Source organism: Manis pentadactyla, chromosome 6 (genome assembly GCF_030020395.1).
Source record: "Manis pentadactyla isolate mManPen7 chromosome 6, mManPen7.hap1, whole genome shotgun sequence".
Classification (NCBI taxonomy): Eukaryota; Metazoa; Chordata; class Mammalia; order Pholidota; family Manidae; genus Manis; species Manis pentadactyla.
The window spans coordinates 122,301,949-122,328,076 of record NC_080024.1 but is presented as its reverse complement, the minus strand read 5'-3'; the positions used below and the strand labels follow the sequence as shown (position 1 = coordinate 122,328,076).

At 38.6% G+C, this 26,128-nt stretch overlaps 1 protein-coding gene across 2 annotated transcripts in view; it reads left to right on the top strand.

Moving 5' to 3' along the window:
* The first annotated feature begins 1,553 nt into the window (after positions 1-1,553).
* The window catches only part of OSBPL1A (oxysterol binding protein like 1A), a 146,343-nt gene continuing 121,768 nt past the window's right edge, over positions 1,554-26,128 (top strand). Inside the window, exons 1-2 of one of the 2 annotated variants that reach the window (XM_057504112.1) lie at positions 1,558-1,676; positions 24,059-24,221. The gene's annotated coding sequence lies outside the window, so the exon portion shown is untranslated. Of the gene's footprint in view, positions 1,677-24,058; positions 24,222-26,128 lie in introns of both variants that reach the window. The other variant, XM_057504111.1, reaches the window with a different exon arrangement.

Here is a 26,128-nt window from a genome sequence, read left to right as displayed (position 1 = left end):
CACATTGTATCATTATATATTTGCCTGTCTGATTATATATTTACTGAACTGGAGCTCCTTAAGTAAGCGTTATCTTATTTTTGTGGCATCTTTGTCTAACATAGTACTTGGCAAATAGTAGAGAGTTAATGAATGATTGATTATACAAAGGAAAGAATATAAGCTTTTGGGTCAGAATAATAAGAATCTAAACTATCTGGACCTTGAGCAAATTAATATATATTTATGAATTCCATTTTGAAATCTGAAAATAAGTTATTTTATGTGAAGTTCCTCAGTACAGTGCCTAGCATATTCTAGGTGCTCTGTCAGTTGCCTTCTAAAGCAAAGTAGGCTGTTTTGTTCATTGTTTTGTTTTTGGTGCCTAGTACTACTTTTGTAAACTGGGTTCATTCTCTAATTTTCAGGGCTTAGGGGAGAAAGGTTCTGTAGCCAGGGTTCCTCGTAGTGCCAAATGTGACTTTGAAATACAGTACTATTTAGTTATCAAGAATGGAAGAAAAGAAAAAAGCAAACTGATTTTGCAAAGACACCATGAAACCTCACTGACATTAATTCTGAATTCTCTGAGGATGGTGTTATGTCATCTTTCACACATTTTACATCTGTAGTGCAAATACAGCTACCAGTGTTGGAACAGTGAACTTAAAGTACCCTAGGACCTTGTCAAAGAAACTTTCCATTTTGTTCAGTATTACTCCGTTCCTAATGTTTGAGGGCAGATTTATCCACTTTAGAAAGGTTTGAAACTGCTGTTGGAACAAAAAGTTGTGCCATCCCCCTTCCCCAGCCTGTAAGCTCACCAGGAATGTCATTAGCCTGCACATCCCACTGAAGTCTACTTATTTCTGTGCTGGGTTTTTCTGGCCTTTGAGCCTTTGTCTACCCTCCAAGCCCAGATGGAATAACAAAACATCTTTTTCATATAGGTAGGTTTCACATTATAAAAAACAAGTATTATTGTTTTTCTCAATGCTCGAATGGTGGCCCAGAAAGTATATAAACACAGAACAAATACATGAAGTCTAGCTTAGTCTTTGTTTTGGAATCAGAAACATTACCTCTTCTGCGTAAGCCTGCGTGCCAGTTATCTTGGAGGTGGGAGAGTTCTGACCAAGCGAGGACCCCTCTGCTCACGCCCCGGGGCGGGCTGGCCACTAAAAGTTGTCAGGACCGCCCCCCCAGGAGAGGGCGGGAGCGACGGCCCACGCCAGGACCTGGCGGGAGCCCCGCTGGGGGGAGCAGCAGTGTCCTTACTTCCTTCCCTAATTCCTGGCCGGCAGCCCGCGGAGACCGAGGGGCCGAGCGCGCCCCGCCGCCCGGGGCAGGGCCCGACCTGCACCTCTGGGGAGCAGCGCCGCGGGAGGGGCCGGGGGCGGAGCGGCGGGACGACGGCGGGGGCGGCCGCCTGCCGCAGGCCACTCGCTGCCGCCCGCGCTCTGCCTGGCGGCCCAGGGGCGCCGGCGCGGGAGGGAGCGCCGCGGGGCCGCGCCTCGGCTGACCTGGCAGGAGCCGCGCGGGCTGCGCGGAGGTGACTCGGGAGACATTGCGGTGCCGCCCCGGGCCGCGCCTCCCAGCCGGGCCGGAGGGGCGGCGGGGAACAGGCCGGGCGCATTTGTGCTGAGCTGGCCGCGGAGCGCAGGGCGGAGCGCCCAGCCGGGTCCGGTCCGGCCCAGGTGGGTGTGTGTGCCGATCGCGCGGGGCTCTGCCCGGCAGCCTCGGAGGGCGAGGACGCTGGGGAAGAAAGGGGGCAGGGCGCGCAGCCCGGATCCGGGGACGTGAGTAGATCCAAGAATAGTTGGGCGCCAGTGTGCAGGGCGGAGTGCAGGCGTGAGGGGAGGGGCGCGGGAGGCCGGGGCCCCTGCCCTCCTTGCCCGCGGGGTCGTCGGCCGGCTCTCTGTTTGCGTCGGGTTCCCACAGAAGAGCCGGTGGGGAAAAGCCGGTGGACAAATTTTTTTTTTTTCCAGCTAAATATTGGTAGTAGGTCAAGTGGGGCAGGAGTGGGAGGAGTAAGGCAGTGAAAGACATTACTGTCCTAAATAACCTTCCAAGTTAGTGATCTTTTGCATGTCTCTGTCCTGGCTGACATTGAGATGAACTTACCAACCGCTTTCAGAGGCCGCTAAAATTCCAGGAAAACTAGGGGAAATGCATGACTGGATTAGAGAAAGAGAAATTATACTGGGGTGGGGGAGTAGGGAGGTGGCCGTTAACTTTGTTTTGATCAGGGAATTTTGATTATTCACAGGCTTTCTTTGTAGCCTAACCCAGTGGAGAATCACGTTCCCTAACATTCAGAGCATGTGGCTAGTTGTTTTGTGTTTTGTGTTTGCTGTTTTTTTTTTCTGGATTTGGAGGGAGGGTAGAAAGGAGGGGAAGATGCCTGGGAAATCCTTAGTACAGCCTTTGAGAGTTATTAAAGCTATTAGAAGTTTCTTAATTTCAACTAGGTTCAAAGACAGAAGGCATTTCATTTTAAGACATTGCGTTGCTTAGCAGTAATCTTTTTCAAATGGGAAAAATGCTTGAAATGCGTGCTGGTGGAGTAGTGTGTAGGCTACAATATGGGGATCTGAATGTAAATTTTCTTTTCAGTTTGAGGACACAGCAGAGTTAATCTCTGGTCCAAGTAATGTTTGATTTCAGCCCCACAGATGATGGCTTGGGCAAGTTAGCTCAGTTCCGATTGAGCAGATATTTCATCTGAACGTGAAGACCATAGAGCCTTTGTCCCAGTACTGTTATTACTAGACTGGGGTCTTAAAGTAATTGGTATCACTGACCACTGTGAAAATAATTGCAGGACTCTACTCTTCCCACTTAAGAAACTCTTTAAAGGTTAATTTCAGTGAATTTCACTGATGGTGCATGTGACCCACAAAGCCTTTCTGCCCTCATCTGTGTACCTTGCAGAATGAGGGAAAATTAAAAAGCTTATTAAACTTACCATATTAAAAGCAAATGCAGGTATTATGTTCAAGGTAGTATATAAATACAGCTAAAGGACATTTGAAGTATTGGACATATAATTGATAAAACATGTAACACCAGTGCTCACTTCGGCAGCACATATACTAAAATTGGAATGATACAGAGAAGATAAAATATAACACTATACTGTAAGCTTTATGTACAGTTAGACAAAAAAACTTTAATTCCTTTAAAAAGCAGCAATTTACAGTTTTTATTTGGTCCACATTATTCCTAAATTTTTAGCTTGTTGTATGTATAATCCAGAAATATACTGCAAATTAATTTTGAAAGCAGCTAGGACATGTTAAACATAAATAATGAAGTTTATGTAAGATGAAGCTGGTTTTCATTTTGATAACTTCTGTGAATTTAACAAAAACACATAAGGTTTTACTTAGGAACATGAAGAGAGAGAGAGTGTGTGTGTGTGTGTGTGAGAGAGAGAGAGAGAGAGAGAGAGAGAGAGAGAGTGTGTGTGTATTAGTCTTGTCATGCTTGATATGACCCAGGATCTATCTGGCAGGTTTTTTTAAATCTCACAGTGGTACCAAGACTGTACCTTGTATGCAGTTGTGTTCGTCTTCTATCTCTAGTAGAGTGTAGCACCTGATATCTCTATCTGATGAACTTTGAATGAGTTATATAGGCAAACATAATTTTCCTCTCATTTTAACTCTAGAGTGGTAAAGATGTAACCCCCATACATTGTTGTAATGGTCCACCCAGATTTACTATCTACTACTTTATGTAAAAATTTTTCTTTAATTAAATAAGTATTTATACAGTGTTTACCTTGTCAGGTACCTTAACGATACATACCAGTCAAGGCTGGATAGAATCTGGGTCTTCTTGAAAGGCTTTCTAAAGTATGCCTAAAGAATTTGAATCTTATTTTAGGCATTTAGAATCACTGATAGATTTTACTCAGGGGAGAGATTTAATCAGCTTTGCTCCTTGTGAGGATTAGAGAGGAAGACCAGGTGGAGGAATTCAGGAGACAGAGAATCAGAGTTTGTGATAAAAAAAAGGGAGATACGGAGCAGAGAGAGACTTCAGAATAAACCATCTAGTAGGAGCTGTTAATAGATTGACTCCACCTTCTCCTTCATTCCTCATATTCATAGATGACTCCCAGGTTTATAGCCTAAGTAACTGGATAGAAAGTGACTAAAGTAAGGAATAAAGGGAGTAGGGGAGGATGAATTTGCTTTTGGAGATCAGAATGTCGAAGGAAGACTGTCCTTACTTGTCCAATAAAAATTTGGGAATCATCTCATAGACATCGAGAAGTGACTTGAGGTTACTGTCGGGGAGGGGTTGGTGTGTGTGGGTGGAGAGGGTGATGGGGGATAGAGTACAAAAATTATCAGTCATAAAATAATTTAGGCACTGGGATGGTGGTACAGCATGAAGAATATAGTCAGTGATTCTGTACCATCTTACTATGTTGACACATAGTAACCTCTCTGGAGGAGGTGAGTATTTAATAATGTGGGTAATTGTTGAACCATTGTGTTGTATTATTTGAAACCAATATAAGATTATATATCAACAGTACTCCAATAAAAAAAATTGGGAATCATTAGTATTGGGGGGTCACCTGAATAATCATGGTGGCTGGGGCTAAAGGAGTAAATATAACCACCTATGAGAAGTACAGATTGAAAAAGTTTGAAATCAAAGGATTGAATACTGACATTCAGAGACAATTGGAAGAAGGGGAGGCAGTGGAGCACACTGAGAAAAAGCAGCCAGAAAGGCAGGAGAAGACTACAGGGGAGGCCAAGGCAGACAAGCTGTCCAAGAGGCTGAGGTGGCAACTGAAATGTGTCCATTAGATTTGATAGGCAGGTGGTCATTGGAGTCTTTGATGAGGGAAGTTTTAGAAGCAAGACACAGGAAGAAGCCAGCTTGCAGTGTGCAGAGGATAAGTAGGGAATGAGAAAGAAGAAATATGTGGACTGTGATTCAGTCTCTGCAGACAGTCAGTTTTGTTCTTTCTTTCAATCTCTCTACCTGTTATTTATTTTCCTTGCTCCTGTTACCGGCTAGGGCCTTCAGGACAGTGTTGAATAGAAGCTGAGATAGTGGGGAACCCTCATTCATGCCTGATCCTTAAAAAAGGCTTCTAACTTAAAATGATTCACTGTTAAGAATGATGTTTAGTAAATACCATTTTATCAGATTAATGAAGTTCCTTTTCACTTTTATGTTATTGAATTTATCATGAAAGGATGTTGAATTTTATTAAAAGGCCTTTCTGCATCTAATAAGAGTATCAAATTTTTTGTTTCATTTGTTAAGGTGGCAAGTCATATTTTTAGACTTTTCCTCACAATGAGCCATTCTTTGTGTACCTGGAATAAACCTAACTTGGTCCTGATGTATTGTCTTTAACATTCTCCTTGATTTGGTTCCTTTTGGATTTAAGCATCTGTTTATGAGTGAGATTGGCTTGTAATTTTTTTTTCCTGTTCTCATCAAGAGTTCAGTATCAAGATTATACTGGCCTTATAAGATGAACTAGGGAGTATTCCTTCTTTTGCTGTTCTCTGGAAGAGCTTATGTGGCCTGTTCCTTGAATAATGAATAGAACTTTCTTATAAATAGATAGGTAGGTAGGTAGATAGGAAGGAAGGAAAATTTACCTTTGTGAGGGCTTCTTTTTTTTAAACTACTGATTGAATGGTTATAGGACTATTTTACTTTTCTATTTCTTTTTGCATCAGTATCTATTTCTTTTTGGGTCAGTTTTGACAAGTTATATATTTCTAAGAATTTACCCTTTCCATTTAAGTTTTGAAATCTATTGTTATAAGGTTGTTCATAATATTCTTTATTGTCTTTTAAAATTATTTTGGATCTGTAAGTATGTATTCCTTTGCCTAATCTTTTTTTTTTTCCCTAATCTTTTTCTATTTTCTTTTCCCTAACATTCTTATGTGGATATTTCCAAATAAATTTCTCTCTCTTCTTAAAATCAGTCTCATTAAGGATGGTTTATTTTTCAAAGAGCTGTCTTTAGCCATGTTATCTATTATATCTTTCTCTTTTAAATTAATTTTTGTAGTTATCTCTGTCACTTTTCTTTGAGTTAATTTTTTTCCCTGGTATCTAAACATTTATTGTCCCGTGTCTCTTGAAAGTAGATAATTTGATCAAAATTTGTCCTTTTCCAGATTTCAAGTTGCATGTTTTTTACTCCCTATATTTTGTAATTTAAGTGTATATATCACAGCTTGCTGTTTCCATTACTTAGATCATTTTATAGCCTTTAATAATGTATTTCCTAGGCTTTCTTTTTCTAGAAAGAGGAATGCTGAAGTATATAGTATAAAGTACTGGCCATCTAATATTTAAAACACATAAAACACTTGGGAAGATTTTGACTACTTCCTGTTTGTTCTCTTCCCCAACTCCTCCTTGTTTTCCTTGTTTCATTTCTCTCCATTTCTTTTCCTTACCGTGCTGCTCATCTTCTTCCTGCCTCTACCTCACCTTTCAAAACTTCTATCCCTTGACACTTTGCATGGTGGAAGAAAAATGATCGTTCCCACAACTCCCTTCTCTATGTTTTTCTTCTCGTTCCCTGGTTTTCTGCTCCAGTCCTCCAGTACTTGTGGGATTTTTGCATTATCTGCTTAGCCCATTCAGTCTTGCTCTTCTCCTCAGGATTCTGGCTCTAGCACCAAAGTGTAAAAAGAGGATAACTTGTGTCTAATTTTCTTTAGATGCTCAAGGGGTTACTATTATTTACCACATGATCTATGTTATTCCTTACACAATCCAACTGATGACAGAGTCAGGAAGGGTACAGTAAATTTGTTGTTCTGATGCTCAGGCCCCACTAGCAGGGATTCTTCCCTTGGTGTGTGACTCTGGGCTGCTTACTCCAAGGCCTGCTATTCCTTCTGGGTAACATAGGGGTTATTAGCATAGACCTCTTCTCTCTGTTGTACAAGTTGCTGTGAGAAGCAATGAGGTAAGGATAAGCCCATCACTTTTATATGAGATATCTTCCCATGCTTTATTTTCAGAAAAATATATTAAAAGGATTTTGTGCTCAATTCAGGGACAGAGAAATAGAGTAAACGTGGTCTGTGGCATGGGGTGTCGGATCAAAGAAACCCTGATGGCAAGCCCTTGTGATAGAAATGACAGGAAGTATAGGAGCTCTGCTCAGTGGTTGAGAGTCAGGGAGGTGTCCCTCCTGGTGGAAGGGAGCTGGAGACATGGACACATCGTTACATCTGGTGGCTGGGTACCAGCCTATAGTGACATCATCTCTTCCTTCACCTACTTATTATTTGTTACATTCAGGACAGGGTGCCTTTTCAAGCATACTTGAGAAATCAACCTTCATTTACCATAATGTTTCTATGAGGGAGAGTTTGTTCAGGGTTCTAAACAAATGTGTTAAAAATGAAGTTTGTGACTATAATTCCCCATAGTAAAATTTCATACTTGTGACTGAAATAATTTGACTTTGAATATTTTCTTCATTTATTTTTATTTTACTTTGTGTTTTGGACTCCTTGTTTAAAATCTTAATGTTATCACATCAATCTTAGATAGTAGAACATCTAGTCTCGTGATTTTCAAAGATTTTATTGGAGTCTAAGGCAGACACCAGTATGTAAGACAGATCAAATGAAGTCCCTCTTCATGCACAAAGGCACCTCCATAAAACACAGTTTGAAATGATTGTTACAGTTGATCCATAATCCTTTATTTTATAGATGAGGAAAGTATAGCTAGAGAGAGGGTTGACAGATTTCCAGACTGTAGTTAGGAGGGGGCTGCTCTTGACCTAAATCCAGGATTCTGCTTTCACATTCAGTGCTTAGGAATAACCCCATATATCACACATGGCATGAATTAGGAAAATTCATCCCTTAGAGAAGACAGTGCACATTGTTTCCAAGCTCATGTGGCCATGTATATGCTAACTTCTCAATCTGACAAGAGGGTACCAGCTTTAGAAATAAGCAGATGGCCAAGAATAGTGCACTGTCTTCAGCTATTGCACAGAATACCTGTATTCATGTTCTCAACAGGAAATGCTGCCCATGATTTTGTGAAGATTTTGCTTGGTAGAGGTCACAGTTTTGGAAGATACAGAATTCATCCACTTCTCTAAATAGTCTATATTTTACCCTAAAATTAAACTGGGTTCTCAGAATGCTGTAGCCTGAGCTATGTATTCTTGATTTTCTGAAAAATGTTCCTCAGTGAGTTGTAAATTGGGATTATACCCTCAATTTCTATTTCTAAAAAAAAAAATGAGCTGTAACGACATTGATTATTTTGCCCTTGGATACTCTGATTCCCCTACATATTACCCTGAATGAAAAATTAGAGCAAAGGGCAAGGAGGGAGTTTGTTTTCCCTAAAGAACTAATACTTTTTTTTTCCCTCATAGACAATTTAAACAGCGTAATTGTGTTTCTCTTTCTGCTTTGGCCTTTAGAGAATTCAGAGCCAGATTTGTGGCCTGTCCAGTTTCTATGTAGGCTCCATCACTTGTAAGTCCTGCCCTAATACTGTGTCAGAATTCCGATTTACATTTTCATAGCCTCCCAGTATGGAAATCACTCCTGTGAGTTAGCTGAATGTGGTCATTAATAACCCAGAGTGCATTCAGGTATGATGATTATATTTTGGGATTTTTATGCAAATAGTAGGTGCTATATAAGTTGTTAAAATTTTAGGAAAAGACTTATATTTTAGTTTTATGTCAAAAATGTATGTTTTGATAATCAGTTGACTTTGTAATAAATAATCTCAAGGACCCAAGTTTATATGGAAGATGTTCCAGTGGGAACCTTTTTGTCTTTTTATCATATTAATGCAAATCAAACTGACCATGTTTTAGGCAAATATTTGGAGAAAATGTTTTTGATTTTATTTGCAGTAAAATGTACATAGCATAAAGTTGTTACCTGTCTTTACCACTTACAAGTGCACAGTTCAGTGACACTAAGTCCATTCCCATTGTCAGGCAACCCTCGCCACCATCCAGTTCCAGAGCTCTTTCCATCTTCCTGAACGGACACTCAGCACGCGCTGAACAGTGATTCCCCATTCCTGTCTTCCCCCAGGCCCTGGCAACCACCATTCTACTTTCTGTCTCTCTGGATTTGATTTTCCTAGGTACCTCATGTAAGTGGAATCACACAGTATTTGTACTTTTGTGACTGTTTATCTCACTTAGCATAATGCCTCCACAGTTCAGCCATATTACAGCATGCTTTAGTATGTTTCCTTTTTAAGGCTGAATACTATTCTACTGTATATATATATATATATATATATATATATATATATATACACACCACATTTAAAAAATCTGTTCATCCGTTGATGCTGCATTTATTTTTATTCCACCTGTTGGCTGTTGTGGATAGCGCTGCTATGAGCAGGAGAATACAAATGTGTTTGTGTCTCTTCTTTTACTTCTTTTGGTTATATACTCAAGTGAAATTACAGGATCATATACAAGTCCTGTTTACACGTTTCTGAGGACTTGCCATACTGTTTTCTGTAGTGGCTACACCATTTTACATTTCTTCCTTCTAACAGTGTATGAGAGTGCCAATTTCTCTACATTCCTATCCCAACACTTAGTATTTCTGTACTTTTTTGTTGTGGTGGTGGTTTTTGACAGAAACCATACTAATGGGTGTGAGGTGTGGAAAAAAATGTTGTTAATAGAATTAGTCATGTTTTTAGCCAAATATTAACCCCAGACTTGACAGACTCTCTCTTCCTACATTGGCTCACAATTGGCAGAACGATGATCTTCCTTTATTTTCAATCCATTCAGAAGTTGCTCTGGTTCAAGTGCAGTGGAGGGTGCTTGGCCCCTGATCTACATTAGTGCCCTCTTTTCCCTCTTGTTGGGGAAAAAACAATTGCACAAAGCAGGGATAATTCTTCAGGTTTCCATGGACTTAAGACTTTAAGTCTATATATCTGTATTCTACTTTTATATTTGTTATCTTTCTGTACTTTAGATACGAAATGTTGATTTGTTGTATTTTGAAGAATAATTGCCTAATTGAAAAGAATTTTGTCTACAATGTTAGCTTAGAAAAATGAAAACAAAGATATATTTAAATCATCACAGATGTAAAATAGGAGGCAAGGAAATTGATACAAGCCTATCTTCACTTAGTACATCGGAACTAATACAGTAAAATATATTTTACTCAACACCAGAAAATAATTAACCTGAGCATTAGAACTGAACAGGGAATTTAACCTATTTTGCAATGAAATTAAATGATCTTTAGCCATATTTAGGGAGTACAGAGTTTCTATAAACCTTGAAGTCAAAGGAAAATTTTAAAAATAAGATGGAACTTTGGGGAAAAATGTAACCATAAAATTATAAAAGAGATTTTAGAGATCATCGAATTTTCCTCTGCTTGGAAGAATCCTCTCTGCAGCTTCCAGCTGGGCGGTCGTTTTACATGTAGGTGAATACTGCCAGTGGGTATGTAGGCAGAGTACCGGTGGTTATAAGCCTGGAGCCTGAGTCAGGCAGACCTGGGTTTACCACTTGCTGGCTGTGTGACCCTGGGCAGGTCATGTAATGTGCTCTGAGTAAGTTTGAGTTTCCTCATCATTAATAATGCTCACCTCACAGGCTTGTGGGAGGAATGTGTGAGATAGTGTGCCAGGTATTCACCGTAACATCTGGCATATAGTAAACATACCTAGGTATTAGCTCCTGCTCTTCCTGCTGCTAATACTACTTATTAGACATGAGTTATCTCTTAGTGTTACCCATTCCAGTGTAGGAAACCTATACATACCAGAGAGTGAACCCTAAAGTGAAGTGTTTTTCTTTCCTTTTTTTAAATTTGTGGTTTCAGGTCTGTGCTCTGCAGCATCAGAAAAACGTGTTTCCTCTGATGACAATACCTCAGCCATTTGGAGCAACCAGTAAATTCTTTCTCTCCCCAAACATTTCCAAGTTCCCTCAGCTGTTCCCACTAGGTCAGGCTTTGCAGATCCTTCCTTGCTTGCTCTTCACTGATCTCAGTTTTTTTCTTGAAAAGGGCATCTTGAAGTGAGTCGAGTGTTTCACATGAAGCTGGCGCACAGAGCATGGCCCACCTTAGCTGGCTTTCCATCCGCTCAAGGGAAGGAGCCTCTGTCGCTACAATGGCCACGAAGCCCCATGGCACAGGGCCTCCTGCCTGACCTCCCGGACCTATCTGCTTCGCTCCCCTTTGCTTTGTCCAGAGGCCTGTGGTCTCTTGTTGCACAGCCCCGTGAGCTCGTTTCTGCCTGTGAACTTCAGCTGCGCCTCTGCTCTGCCTGGAGCACTCTTCTCCCAGATCCTTGCTAGCTTCCTCCCCTTTGTCAGCCTTTAATCCTCTGGCCGTCCTGTCTCCAGGACTCCCTTTCCTCTTCTCAGCTTTATTTTTGTTTTTAGTGTTTTCCACCATCTAACACACTAAAGATTTCACTTATTCACCTGTTTCTTTCCCCATAGTAGACAGTAAGTTCTCTGAGTGCAGGGAATTTTTGTTTGTTTTGTTTACTGCTGACCCCCTGCAGCCTGGAATGCTCGGCATGGTGTAGGCCCTTGATTAATATTTGTTGCATGAAGAGCACAGTGGAATGACTGACTCTCCCTCACTTAGAAGTTGTATCATACTGGGCTTGAAAGATGCACTAGGGTACCAGTTCACAGTCATTGGTCAATTTTTTTAATTGAAAAAAAAAAACTGAAGTGTACCTAAAGAAGGATAAATAAGCCATGTTCATTGTTTTTACAACTTTGGAAATTTTCAAAACACTTTGTTTGGTTGCCTAATTGATATTTTCCATATAATTTTCTTCCCCCATAAGATTTTTATGTTTTGTAAACATGAAAGTTACTAAAACAAAAATATTCTTTAAATATATCTTAAAAGAGCTTTCCATTACTGGGATTAACATAAATGATCTTATAACAGCCAGGGCCCCAAACCGGATGTGTGGCCTTGCTAGTGTGCCATATATTTTTTTGTGCGTTACATGACTTGCAGAACTTTGGAAGGGAAGCACTACTTCAAGATACTTAAAATGTTGTCTTCAGATGAAGTTACAACCTACAGAGTGGTGATACCAGCATATTTTAGTTTTTTTTTCTTTTTGCCCTAGTTTGAGAACCATGAAATCACTTGTGAAAACAATAAAACATAAGAATTCTATAAAAGGAAAGTTAGTGACTTTTTGGGCTCCACAACATTCAGCACATACAGAAAGATTTCCAGAGGCAGAGCTGAAGGCATTAGAAGCATAGAGTTGGAATTGAGGCTGTACAGTGGCATGGTCTCTCCGCAGTGTGAAGGGAGAACAGCTTATATCTGCAATAGTGAGAATGAATCCGAAACGTCACGCCGAATGGAAGAAACCAGATACACAAGAATATATCCTACATGATCCCATGTGTTTGAGGCCCAAGAACAGACAAACCTAAGGCTTGGTTATAGAAATCAGGGCAGTGGCTGCCAGGGTGGGGAGAGTGGGGAGCGACGCTGTGAAGGGGCACAGGAGAGTCTGTGGGAGGGGAGTGGAAATGTTCATATCTTTGCAGTGGTGCTAGTTATACAGGGTATATAGTTGTGAAAATTCATTGAATTATACATTTAAAATGGATGTACTTTGTATATGATCTCTCAAAGTTCATTTTAAAAATTAGATTTGGTAGGATGTTATTTCTGCTATATATATAACTCTTTCAGTTATTTTTGTCAATGGAGCTGTCAACTAACTACAGAGGCCTTAAGTAACTTCTGAAAATAAGATTTTAAATTATGATGAAACTTCTCTGCTTTTAAAAGTGATTTGTTGCCTCTTGTGGTATATCTCTAAAAAAGAAATTCATTTCAAGGGTACATAAAATATACAAATCTGTGGTGAGTGATTATATAAGAGTAAGCTATTTTTAAGTAGAAGCTCTGCAACCATGATGAGCCTGGAGTGTGCTTCACGGAATCTCAGATGTGGTTCCTATGGCTGAGAAAGCTGCATGTTCTGCACCATGTCAGCAGGACCTGGCAAAAACATCATTTTGTGTTTGATGCAGTGCATGTTTTTGCAGACTTGCAAATTTAATGCACAAGTTTGATGCAAACATAAACTATTAAGTAGACATATTTAAAAGATATTTGATAGTTGTAAATTTGGAGAGCTGTATGGAAGATACACAGGAGTATAAAGACAGCTATATTCTGTGAAATAAAGAGAAAGAATATAGAAACCAGAACCCAGCAACCACTGGCAGTATTTTGTTGTGTCATCGTTTATTCATATTGGCAAACAAATAGAGTATGCATTACTTTTTAAAAGCCTACATTATTTTTTAGTAGTATTATCAGAGTATTTTTCTTTGTCACACATACTGTTTGAAGTTGTCTGCATAAGAAGTGTTTCAAATTCCTTCGTCAGCTTGTGAGCAGTCTTTCACCATGTCCTTACTATTGCTAAGTGTTTTTATTTTTTTATAGCTTTATTGAGGTATGACTAACATGCCATAAACTGCATACTTGAAGTCTAGTGAGTTTTGACATTTTTAGTAGTGAAACCATTACCACAATCAAGATAAGGAAAACTTTTACTTCTGAAAGTTTCTTCCTGCCTCTTGTAATAACCCACTTTTCCACCTACAAACTATTCAGAGGCAGCTGTGGATCAATTTTCTATCACTAGGGGTGAGTACACATTTTCTAGAATTTTACATAAATGAAATCATATAGTTTGTATGTTATTTTTGGAGTGGAGGAGGTTTGGCTTCTTTAATTCAGCACAGTCACTTTAAGATTTGTCCATGTTGTTGCTTATACCAATGGCTCACTCTTTTTTATTGTTAAAACAGTATTCACCTGTTTGTGGACATCTGGATTATTTCCAAGCTTTGGCTATTACAAACAAAGCTATTAATATTTGTGCACAGGTCTTTGTGTGGACATAATCTTCAATTTCTTTAAGGTAAATACCTAGGAGTAAGAATGGCAGAGCATATGGGAAATGCATGTTTGTGGGGCTTTTTTTAGTTCATTTTTAGTCTTTTAAAAATCGAGGTAGAATTTACATAACATACCAGTAACTATTTTGAGCATACAATTCAGTGGCATTTGGTCGTTCGCCATGCTGTGCAGCCATCACCTCTTCCCAAAACATTTCATCACCCAAAAAGGGAACTCGGTACGCCTTAAGCAGTCACTCTCAATCCCTGAAAATGACTAATCTGCGTTTTGCATTTATGGATTTGCCTATTTTGGACATTTCATATAAATGGAATTATATAATATGTGAGCTTTAGTGTCTGGCTTCTTTTCACTTAGTATAATGTTTTGGGACTTCATCCACATTGTTGCATGTATTAATACTTTGTTCCTTTTTATGGCTCAGTAGTTTTCCACTGCATGCACATAAAACATTTCATTTATCCATTCATCCATTTATGGACATTTGGGTTGTTTTCTCCTTTTGGTTATTGTGAAAAGTGCTGTTTTGAACATTACTGAAAAGGTATTTGAGCACATACTGAAATTCTTTTGGGTACATACCTAAGAGTGAATTTTCTGGGTTGTGTGGTCATTCTATGTTTAGCCTTTCGGGGAACCACCAAACTGTGGTTACCAGTGTCTGTACCCTTTTATATTCCCATCAGCAGTGCACAAGAGTTCAGTTTTCTCCACATCCTAGTGAACACTTTTTAAAAATTGTAGCCATCATAATGGGTGTAAAGTGATAACTTGTTGTAGTGATTTATTTGCATTCCTCTAATGACTAAAAATGTTGAGCATCTTTTCACATACTTGTTGGCCATTTGTGTATAATTAGAGAAATGTCTCTTCAAGTCCATTCCCCGTTTTTAAATTAGGTTGTTTGTCATTCTACTGATGAGTTACAAGAGTTCTTTTTTTTTTTAAGAGTTCTTTATATAGTTTAGACACAAGTCCTTCATTGGGTATATGGTTTATTAATATTTTCTCCCAGCCTCTTGTTTGCTTCTCATTTTCTTAACATTATCTTTTGAAAAGCAAAAGTTTTGATTTTAATAATGTCAAAGTTTCAAATTTTTTTATATCTTGCTTTTTGTGACCTACTTAGGAAGTCTTTGCCAAACCTGTGGTTTCTTGCAGAGGTGTTCTAATTTTAGCTTTACATTTGGGTCTATGATCCATTAAGAGTTAGTGTTTGCTTTTGTTCTCTTTCTGTATATTGCTGAGAGAAAGTAAAGACCTAAATAAATAAAGAGATCATTTATTTATGTCAGAAGGCTCAATAGTCTTAAGATAACAGGTCTCCCAGATTGATCTATAGAGTAAAAGTAACCCCTAGCAAAATTCCAGTAGGGATTTTTTTTTTTAGTAGGAATTGACAAGCTGATTCTAAAATTTATGTAGAAATGCAAAGAACCTACAATTGCCAAACAATTTTGAAAGAGAACAAAGGACTTAGATTGCCTGATTTCAATATTCTTTCAGTTACTATAGCTTTATAGTATTGATGAGAGAATAGACTCATAACTTAGTGTAAATAGAATCCAGAAGTATACCTACACACATCTGGTCAGCTGATTCTTGATAAAGGTGTTCAGGCAGTTCATTAGAGGAAAAGGATTGCATTTTTCTTTGTGGTTGGTGTTGCTTTTCTATTTCATCTTATATCCAGCAACCTCACCAAACTGTCTTATTAAAGCTAAATAATTTAGATTCTTTTGGCATTTCTGTGCAGTCATATCTTTTGAAAATGACATTTTTGTTTCTTTATTCTCAATTCTTGTATCTTTAGTTTTCTTGACTGTGTTACTAGGGCTTCAGAAGAACAGTGTTGAAAAGAACTTCTGAAAGGCATTGTTATTTTGAGAAGAATGCTCTTAATGGTTTAGCATTGAAAAAGCTGTTTGCTCTAAGTTTTTTTGGTAGATTTTTTTCAGGTTGTTTTATGTTAAAGAAGTTCCCTTCTTATACATACACACACACACAATTGTAATTTTTTAAAACTTAGTTTTTCAGTTGCTTTACTTTAATCAAGTGATTTTTCTGTGTATATTGTAATATTATAATGTTTCTACATTAATTAGAAATGTAGAAATCTGTTAATCCAATTATGTAGGATTATAAAGATGAATTTTCTAAAAGTCGATCTCACCATATATTCCTGGAATAAATGCCCATCTTCGTTGTGATGTATTTCTTTTTCATGCATAATTCAGTGTGCTAATATTTGGCTAATAATTTGTTATATTGCTGATTAAGATTGACCTGCAATTTTTCTTTCTTATGTTTCCTTAATCACATTTTGATACCAAAATTTCTTAAGAGCTTTGGTCAGAATAACTGTTCTATCAATGTATTACTTTTATTCATATACACAGTTTTTCCATAAAACATTTAAAATTATTTACTATTGAGAATATGTCATCTTTAGTACTACTAAAGATAGAGATTCATAAATTACTTTTTATAGTTCATTATTCAAACATGGTGTAGGTGAGACATACTCAAAGCATCTGTAATTTTCCATAGGGCAGATACCTCATACTAAATTGTTTTTTCATATCTTCAGTTTCCTTTGTGTATTTTACATCAGTATTTTCTGACAAAGGAATATATCTTAGTTTTTCATCATGCTATTTTCTGTTATTTCAGACTTTTTTTGTAGTTTGAGAATAAGCATTTCCCCAAGTAATTTGTAGCATTTTCTCTTTCTTATTAAGAAACCTTAAAAGAGTTTCTAAACATTTCATTACATTTAGTGTGGAAATCTCTGGACAGTATGTCATATGACTTTAAATAGCTCTGAAAAAATGTATCTTCATTCTCTGGAATCTTAGATTTTAAATGTTGAGCCAAATATGGCTTCATATGCTCATTGGCATATATTTCTCAAAGCATAGTAACACATAAATGGTGGCCTGCATTACATGCATCCATTCACCATTCATATTGTCTTCCAGTGAACTGGCTTATTGTCATCTGCTTGTATATGATCTGTTTTTACCAGGGTTGCCGGCGAAGAACTCACACTAGCAGTGGATGCCTTTGTCATTTTCTGCTTGTCCACTTTGCATTTTTGGCATTATCTTCAATCTGGCATTCCTTTGCAACAGTCTTTATGATATGGGCATATTTGTATCTAAAGCTAGATAATACAGTCTGTAGGTCTTGGTAACCAAGCCCTCATAAACTGCAGGACGTCCCAATACCCCGAAAGCAGGTGCTACTGTCAGTCTAAGTGGTGGTTGCCACTCTTCCCTGAAGCTGTGGTGCATCCTGCACTTGACCCTTGACTCTGTGGGCCACCTGAGGGCACCACTGTCAGTCTCATTGTATCAAAACTGTATGTAATATTTTTGTCTCTTATTTGTAACAAAAACATAAAGCACTTTTAATATTCCCCTGACTCATGGGTACACACAGTCTACCTAGGAGACTAACAGAGGCAGTAAGGAACTCTAGAAAAAGCTGAGTAACAATGTGAAGCTCTTTTTCTCCTACTAGACCATAACCTCTCCAAGAAAATAACCAGTCTCCTATTCTGCTTTATATCCCTAGCACTTACCTTGAAATAGTAGTTGGTGTTCAGAAATATTTTTTAACAACACTGAAGTTCCCCCAAGTCAGTAATTCTTATCCAGATACACATCAGAATAATCTATGGTGCTTTGAAAAAAACTTAAATGTATTCATGTTAGTATTAGCATTGAACAAACAACCCCAAACCAAATAACTTTAGCTTTAAAAAGTTAGAGTTGTGTCATTTTTTAAGACAGGAGGTGGGCAGAGTGGGCCTGGAAGAGCAGTTTCAGGTGTGAAGGGCTATTCCAAATATCAAATTGTAGTCATCAGAGAGTAGGAAGAGGCAAAAATAGGAGTGTGCCCTTCCTTTTAATGAGATCTAGCGAAGTCCCCACAATAACTTCATTCTCCTTGGGCAGAATTTAGTCATGTGGCCACAGCTGCCAGAGAGACTGAGAAATAGTCTTGTAGCTGGAGGGCAAAGTAGCCAGCTAGCACTTTGGGATACTTACTAAGGAAGAAGAGGGACTAGTTAGGGGGAGGAATTAGGAGTCTCTCACAACACAGCCTAGTTCATTCTTGGAAATCCTGATTCAGTAGGTCTGGGCTAAAACTGGGCCTTCTAATTAAAAACAAAAACAAAAACAAAAACAAAGAAACCCTGTAGCTGATCCAGATATACTGTTCATGATGGAGAATCTCAGCTTTGAGCCATGTTTTGAACAGGACAGAGCTGCTGATTCCTGTAGGACATGGATGCAGCCAGGTTCCTAATGGCCTAATGAATTTGCCGTTTTACAGTGATGTAATCCCTGACAGGGGTCCAAGGGATAGTTTTAACAAATGCTGTGTTGTTTTCTAGGTAATTGTCTCTCTCCCTGTTTGCTTGGCGCACCAGTCTAGTAACCACTACCCACCCCCACCCCCAAAAAAGTGAGATCCTCTAGATCTAAGACTCATGATCACATATTTCCATCAACAGTGTTATTGGGCCATAAAATTATTGGCAGCACTATTGTTTGGAAAGCTGATGATACCTGGAGTTAAAAGATCTTGGTTTCAGTTCTTACTCCTCTGCTCCACTTCTGCAAGTAACTTAGACTTCATGATCTTCAGTTTATATGTCTACACATTTTTCACAAGGTTATTGGAAGCATTTAATGAACTAACAGTATGTAAATTGCCTCTTTAAACTGTAAAATGCTATGCATATACTTTATCAGTGATAGATATAGAAGTAGCCATATGTATGCAGAACTGTGGTTTATAAAAATGCTTACAGGGGTCCTATTTTTTGCTAGATAAACTCATACTAAAGTTAAAAATGAGATTTTTGCTCAGAGTTGTGAACTTAAATAATTTCTTGGCAAATTTGAAATACTAATTAATACTAAAGAGATCTCATCCAAAAAAGTTACTTTGCATTGCCTCAGCCCCCCCTTTGCCTCCCCTGTTACTGTATACACCTTAATGTTTATTCATTTAAAAATAATTGTTTTAATACTTACCTTTGAGCATGTTCCAAGCACCTTCCAGGGATTAGAGAATACAGTCATGAACAAATATTTAGTGGAGAGTTTAAAGATGTAATAAAAAATACTTAAAAATTTTCAGTTTATTAAATAGGGTGATTTAGAATTTTACCTTTTTATATAGCAAACACCAATTATATTGACTATTGCAGTGTGTTTATTATATACCATGAAATGGCAATTTAACATTCTGTTCTGTAATTTATATGATGATACATTAAGACCTTTTGAAACTTCATGCTATTATACTGTAATCTAGAATATTAAATATTAGAAATTATACTTTGAAGTGCATAGTGCTTTTAGGAATGTATCCTCTAAGTGCTACTTCTAGAAAAGTAAAACATAACACATAGCTATGGAAATTTTAATATAGTGTAGACGTTCCTTAGGTGAGTGTTATAATCAGTGTCAAGTGATTCAATTTTGCAACCCAGAGAAAAATTGTGAGATCTATCTTGTTCCAAATTATTTTAAGTGCCAGACCCATTGATGAAGGCAGTGGAGTAAATGTGTATTGAACCTACTGTTGGCAGTATACTTGGAAGTGAGCACACTTTTGTTTCAGAAGACATATTTCTCTTTTCTCCTTTTTTGAGAGAAATGTAAAGACTAAATTTGTTACATTGTCATTTGTATACTGTACTAGTCTCTCGATTTTATTTTTATGGGAGGTTATTTTTAAACCAGTCTGACAAAAATAGGTATCAGATATCCTGGGTTTATATTGATTCTTCCAAGTTTCATTATCCCCTTGCTTTTAAACCACCCCTTCCCTCATCTATTTATCAAGTACTTAAGTGCTTTATTGGGCTTTTTCCTACATATAGGAGTAGCCAGTAATCCACCAAATTCCTCATTGATTTAAATGTTCAAAGATACATTTGGAAATAATTGATTTAGCAGATTATTTGCAGAAACTGCAGTTTAATAAGCTCCATTGAGGTCATTTTACTTAGACTATGTCAGTAAGTCAACAAACTGATACAAGTCCTCATCTTTCCTAAGGTGGAGACTAAGGCAGAGAGGTACAGAGGTAATTCCTAGTGGAATTGCCTCTTCTCTTGGCTTGAGCCAGATGGCGGAAGATGACATTGCCAGTAAGAAATGGGCCTTTCTTTAATGGTGCCAGGAGCCACTTAACAGATGGTTGTAAGCAAGAGGAAAATGCTTGAACAGCTGCACTGTCTTGGGTTGACCAAGGTAGTGTGGGTAAGGCTTTGGAGGGCCTAGGGTACAATCTCATTTTTAATCTCAGGACAAATTTTTTACGTTGTATATAATGTTGAGACTAGAGGTTTCTTATTACATCACATGCTGGGGCCTTTGGGTTGATGACCTCTTTATTTCCTGATCTCTGTGTTCCTCATATGCGGTGGTCTTCTATGAGTAGGAGAGCCCTTACCAACTGCAGATGACTACCCCCACTTTTTAACAGCTATGTGGCCATAGCAGGGAGTCACTTAATGCAGCTATCTTTAAAAAAGTTTTGAAGTCAGTATATTGTTGTTCCTGTAATCACTGAAATAAGTGTCAATGTAATTCCTTAGCAGAAAGATAAATTAGATGTTTTAAAATGCAAGATCTAGTATTTCAGCATTCTTGGTTATTACAGCCTTACATCCAACAAAAAAGAAATGAGTAAAGCAAATGCTATTGAACTGACCAGAGTGTGGCCAGTGAAAGAGCTTCACCAGATTGATCAGGGCCAGAATTTCACCCAACCTGTAATTGGATGATTGGACACAGTGTTCTGTGAATACTCATCACTTACTCCTCACCTAGTGGTGTGGCTTTGCCAGATTTAATTAATCTCTGCCTGATTTAACCCCAATGAAACCATACGTAAATAGCAGGGTACTTTATAGAATGAAAGAGCAGATAAGATGTGTATACACGGGCTAGCACATGACTTGTTTTTAGAGCACTGGATTCTTTTGCTGGCATCCATTCATCATCAGTGTGAAGAACACTTCGGAAGGATTCATTGTGAATTTCCTGCCAGCGTGAAATGGAGTAAGATGAAAGATGGTCATGTTGAAGCAGTTTGAGGAGAATACTGGAAAGGCTTGTATTGGTCTAAAGGGGCCACAGGCACGGAGCAATGTATGTGTTTATTATTAAGTGTGTGGTGGTTCAGTCCTTAAGTTTTTCCAATAAAAAGTTTGATATTTATGTTTACTGATGTTAATTAACATTATGGTAATTTTTGTGAGAGTCATAGGGCTGAGGATACAAATTTTATATGCAAATTTGAAAAATAAAATGTCAACTGTATCCTGGAAATGTCCTAATGTAATTGTAAACACGTATGTTGAGCTTCAGTAATTATGAACTTGCCTTCTGTATACCTTTATCAGTAGTTCCATACTGTTTTTTAAATGTAGGATATACTTTTGGTGTTTCTGAAGTACTGAGATAATTGAGGATTTGGAATGACATTGTTCCAGTGGTCTAACTGGCCAAGAAGTATCAGTGGCGGTTAAGTATGTTCTTAGATGCCTCTCTAAAGCAGTAAGGAGCTCTTTGTGATATATACATATATACATATACACATACATATATACACACCTACTCTCTCAGATAAGTCAGTGTATGTGATAGGAGAACTTGCCAGTTTGTGGGTAGCATTGGGGTAAGGTTTCTACACTGCAGAAGATCCTGTTATGCTGTGAACTAATACACGTGCACTCAGATCAACTGACAGATAAAAACACGAGGCAAGAGCTAGACCAGCAGTGAGAGTCTCTGCTCCCTTCTGCTTCCCACCCCTTCACTCCTCTCAAGCCCAAGTGAGAACACAGGTCAAGGTGGTGGAAGTGAAGTGACGCTTATTTTACATGGAGAAAGGATAAATTGGGGTTTGAGTAAGATTTTGTTGAGGGGACGTCATCTTTTCAGGCCTTGATCGTTTATTTTGCCGCCCTTCTGAATTTAGGTAGTAATATAATACTTAGGTGTTTGTGCACTAGAAGGAAATTTCAGTTGGTTCATACACTGAAAGGTAGAGTGTCGGCAGCCCATTTGCCTCCTGGCATTTAAAAGCCGACAAGAAAGTGAAAGGGAGCAGGTGGGCAGTGGTGACCGGCTTCAGATCTGCCTACAGGGGGGTGTTTGGGGTCAGAGATTAACGGTGCTGAAAGAGCTTTTCCATTCAAACAAAGGGCCGTTTGGCCATTGTGCTCAAATTATACTTTATAAATGAATGAACTGCCTTATCCTTGTTTATAGATAAATGAATTGTCTAACCCATCAAACAGAAGAACAGCTCCCCCACCCCTTTTTATTGTTGTTGTTGTTGACACCAGCCATAGTAATGGTATTTCTTACTCTGGAGAGAAAATGTAGATTATAGGAATACTTGCAAGTATTTTGCAACTTCCTAAAAATTGTAAAAAAATAAGGATTTTTTTTAGCTTTGCACGTCCTTTCTGCTCATTATGACTTACCATTTATTGTTATTTTTATTTCATTATCACAGCCCTAATAATAATCTAGTTGCTGTAATGATAAACACTACGGTGCCTGAGGACTGGGACTATTCCCAAGATAATGAAGGCCTAACTGTTTCTGTTGTGAGCATAGCATTTCAGTGAAGCTGGATTTTAAGTTCTATCTGGCAGTCTTGCAGTATTGTACCTGCGGTGGCTCTCAGGGCCACAAAGGGCCTCTGGAGGCAGAACAGCAGAGGTGGCTGTGTCCTTGGAGACCAGAGGGAGCAGAGGGTGAGAGGGAGTGCCAGAAAGTGAAGGAGTGAGGCTCAGCAGGGAGTGAGTCGTGCAGGAGCTGCTGAGAGAGTTCCACAGGCTCCATGGCTTGGCTCGCAGGACCCAGGGGCAGAGCCCGAGACCCGGAGCAGGCTCTGGAGGTCGCCCCACCCAGTGCTTTTCAAGCTCCTGGACCAGCCACTGGCTTTGGGGCCTTGAGGGACCCTCGGGGAGGCAGGGGAAAGAAAGTCAGAGAGGCCCCTCATCTCACCAGTGTCTCCCAACGCAGTCCGCTTTCTGAAACATCTGTGTTGTATGTGGGAATTCTGTTTGAGAAACATGTTCTGCTGCTGGAGTTTAAAAAAAGTTTGAAACCACTGAGTGAAGACTACTGCTGAGAGGACTGATTCTTCTGTTGTCTCTTCTAGTCTTTTTAGATGGGAATCTGAGGAACTCGGAACTTTGGAGATTACACAGTGGCTCACAGTAGACCCAAGCTTCTCTGGCTCCTGATGCGCCTCGGGGCTCTAGAAACTGAGGAGGGTCACAGAATAGTTGTGATGTCCAGAGTTGTGGTACCAAAATAGGTGAAACTGTCTGTGCCAAACCTAGAACCTGCTCTTTTATATGAGGATTAGGTGACTTCAGTTTTAGAGGATTTTAGTTAAAAGACTATAGATATTCTTGAATTCATTAGGAAGAATAGATTGTATCTTCAAAAGATGAAAAATCAAAACAGGCTTTGCTTTTTCTGTAATCTACTTTTTTTTTATAGTTAACTAAATTCAAGGTAAAATATGGAACCAAAACCAAACTATGGAATTAAAAAATGGAAATTAAAATGTCATTACCTGTCCGCTTGTTTCCTTTATTTGATAAACCAACTAGGAAATAAACTGGAGGATTATATCTTATGCTTTGATATGCTACACATTTTAATATTTAGAATGGTTTTAATCCTTTATTTTATTCAAAAACTGGCTTCTTAATTTCATTAATATTTAAAAGAGAAACTCTTTTTTTTTTGAAAATTTTATGACATCTGAATTGGCTAATGTTTTTACACTGGGATCCTGACCATTTGAGCTGAATTTGCTCTTCCCAATCTGTCTTTGTTCGCTAGAGATGTTGTGAGAAAAGGCCCCCAGGAAGTCAGAGTTAGCTTAGTAAATTTGCTCATTCATCCGTGTGTATATAACATGACTGTTTTCATTTCTGATGTTGCAACCGAACTGGATGAAAAGAAATGCACATTCTTCCGAGTAAATCTGTCTCCTCATTCTGAAGTCTTTTTTGTATATTTGTTTTCTTCCAGGTGAGTAATTTTAAGTTGGAACAGGAGCAGGAAAAAAACCAAATTTTATCAGAAACCCTGGAGACTCTGGCTGCTGAGCATCATGAATTAGAGCAGTCTCTGGTTACAGGCTCACCATTCCTCAGCATCCTTAGTGAAGACGAGTTCTATGATGCACTGTCAGGTAATTCTAGAATCCAGCTCTCTGTATTGTTGATGATTTAAAGTCTACCACCTAAATGTTGTCCTAGAATGGATGTCACATTGAGTGTCCTGGAGTAAGCAGAGATACATCATTATAGCCCATGGCGTCTTAACTACTTATATATTTTTTGTTGTGCTGTTGAGGCAGGAGCCTAGGATTTTGGAATGAAGGTTATCGCTGAATTTGTTCCTGTCAACAGGGTATGCTGTGCTGGGAATGAAGTGCTGTTATAAACTGCATGGATTGGGTTTATTCCTTTCTTCATTGACCATTAATACCTCCTTGTTCCAGGTGCCATTACATGCTTAGGGATAGAGAAATGGACAATGTCTGTCCTCAAAGAGTATTGTGTATCCTTAGAGTAAAAGCTACTCTAAAGATGAGTACTAGGTAGTTCCAGTGCAGTATGCTAAGTGTCCAAGTAGAGGTGAGACTATGCTGTAGTTGGAGCAGAAAAAAAAAGCATTGCTTAGCTTTTCCTCGGAAACATGTGCTAAAGGACAGACAGTGTGATGTGCTGGTAACAAGCATGGACTCCAGAGCTGGGTCGCCTGTACTGGAATCATGCCTCTGACACTAGCCAGCTGAGTGACCTTGGGCAAGTTCCATGACCTCTATGGTTCTCAGTTTATACATGGGGATAATGTATGAATGGGGAGAGTTATAGTATCTCTTTCAACAGGTTGAGTCAGGATTAAATGAGTTCATGTGTTTGAATCATGTCTAAGGCCCAATGTGTACTAGGTACTCAAAAAATGTGAGGTGAGTGTGGAGAATTGAGAATGGCTTTGCGAGTGGAGGTACCACTAAGTGGTTTTGACCTTTTAGGAGTTTACTGTAGGATTTTTGAGGTTGTGGGTGGAGGAGTGGAAGGAAGCTTGGAGGGATGTGGTTGGGATCAGTGAGATTGAGAACAATTAATTCTTTTATATGAGGAAATTAAGTGTTCATATAACAGGTGAACATATGCAATTACTGGGTCTCACAAAACTAGACTATGGAAGCAGGAGACCTGGGTGGATATGGACTTAAAGGATCAAATACATAATAGGAAATTGATGGAAGCCCAGTGAAAGGTAATAGAAATGAGAACTAAAGGAGGTTAGACTGAGGAAAGGAAAAAATTGTGTGATTATATAGGAAAAGGGAAGTGACATTGGTAGACTTACGGAGAAAAGATGCATTATATAAGATAAACAGAGCAAATAGGAACATTATTAATAGATGTGTAATATAGTCAAAAGAAAGGGGGAACGTAATTTTAATAGCCAGATTTTGGAATTATTAGAGAAAAGATAATGTTGTCAGTGAGATAATGGTATTAGTGGAAAGAATGCCTCATTGGGAAGAGAAAGTAATGATAGGGTTTGAAAGTAGTGGACTGAGGGGTGGGGTTAAGGAGCCATCTAACCCGACTGAGGGAGCTGGGAGGGGAGGGTGAGTGACATTTGAGGCTGCTGATACTTATTCACATCTACCCTGTGCTAAGCCCATAGTGTTATCTCCTGTAGTCCTTCTGTTTGGAGCACCCAAAACCAGAAAGTCACTAGAGGGATTATAGAGTTAAAAGGGGTCTGAATTTAAAGGAGCCCAGACACTTCAGCTGCTCAGTTTTTATGTCCTTTAAAACACTTTTTAAAAATTTGTTATAAACATATCAATATAAACTCTTCATTCTGTATCCTAATTATGCACACTTTGCAGAGGTTCATATTAACAGCCTGATATATATTCTCTTCCAGACCTTCTTAAAGCATTCACATGTGTGCATGTGTACAAATGGGTTTTGTTTAAAATTCATGAATGGAGGTGGCTGTATAATTGTTCTAGGTCTGTTTTTTCATGTAATAACATGTCCTGGAAATCTTACTGTCATTTCTACAACT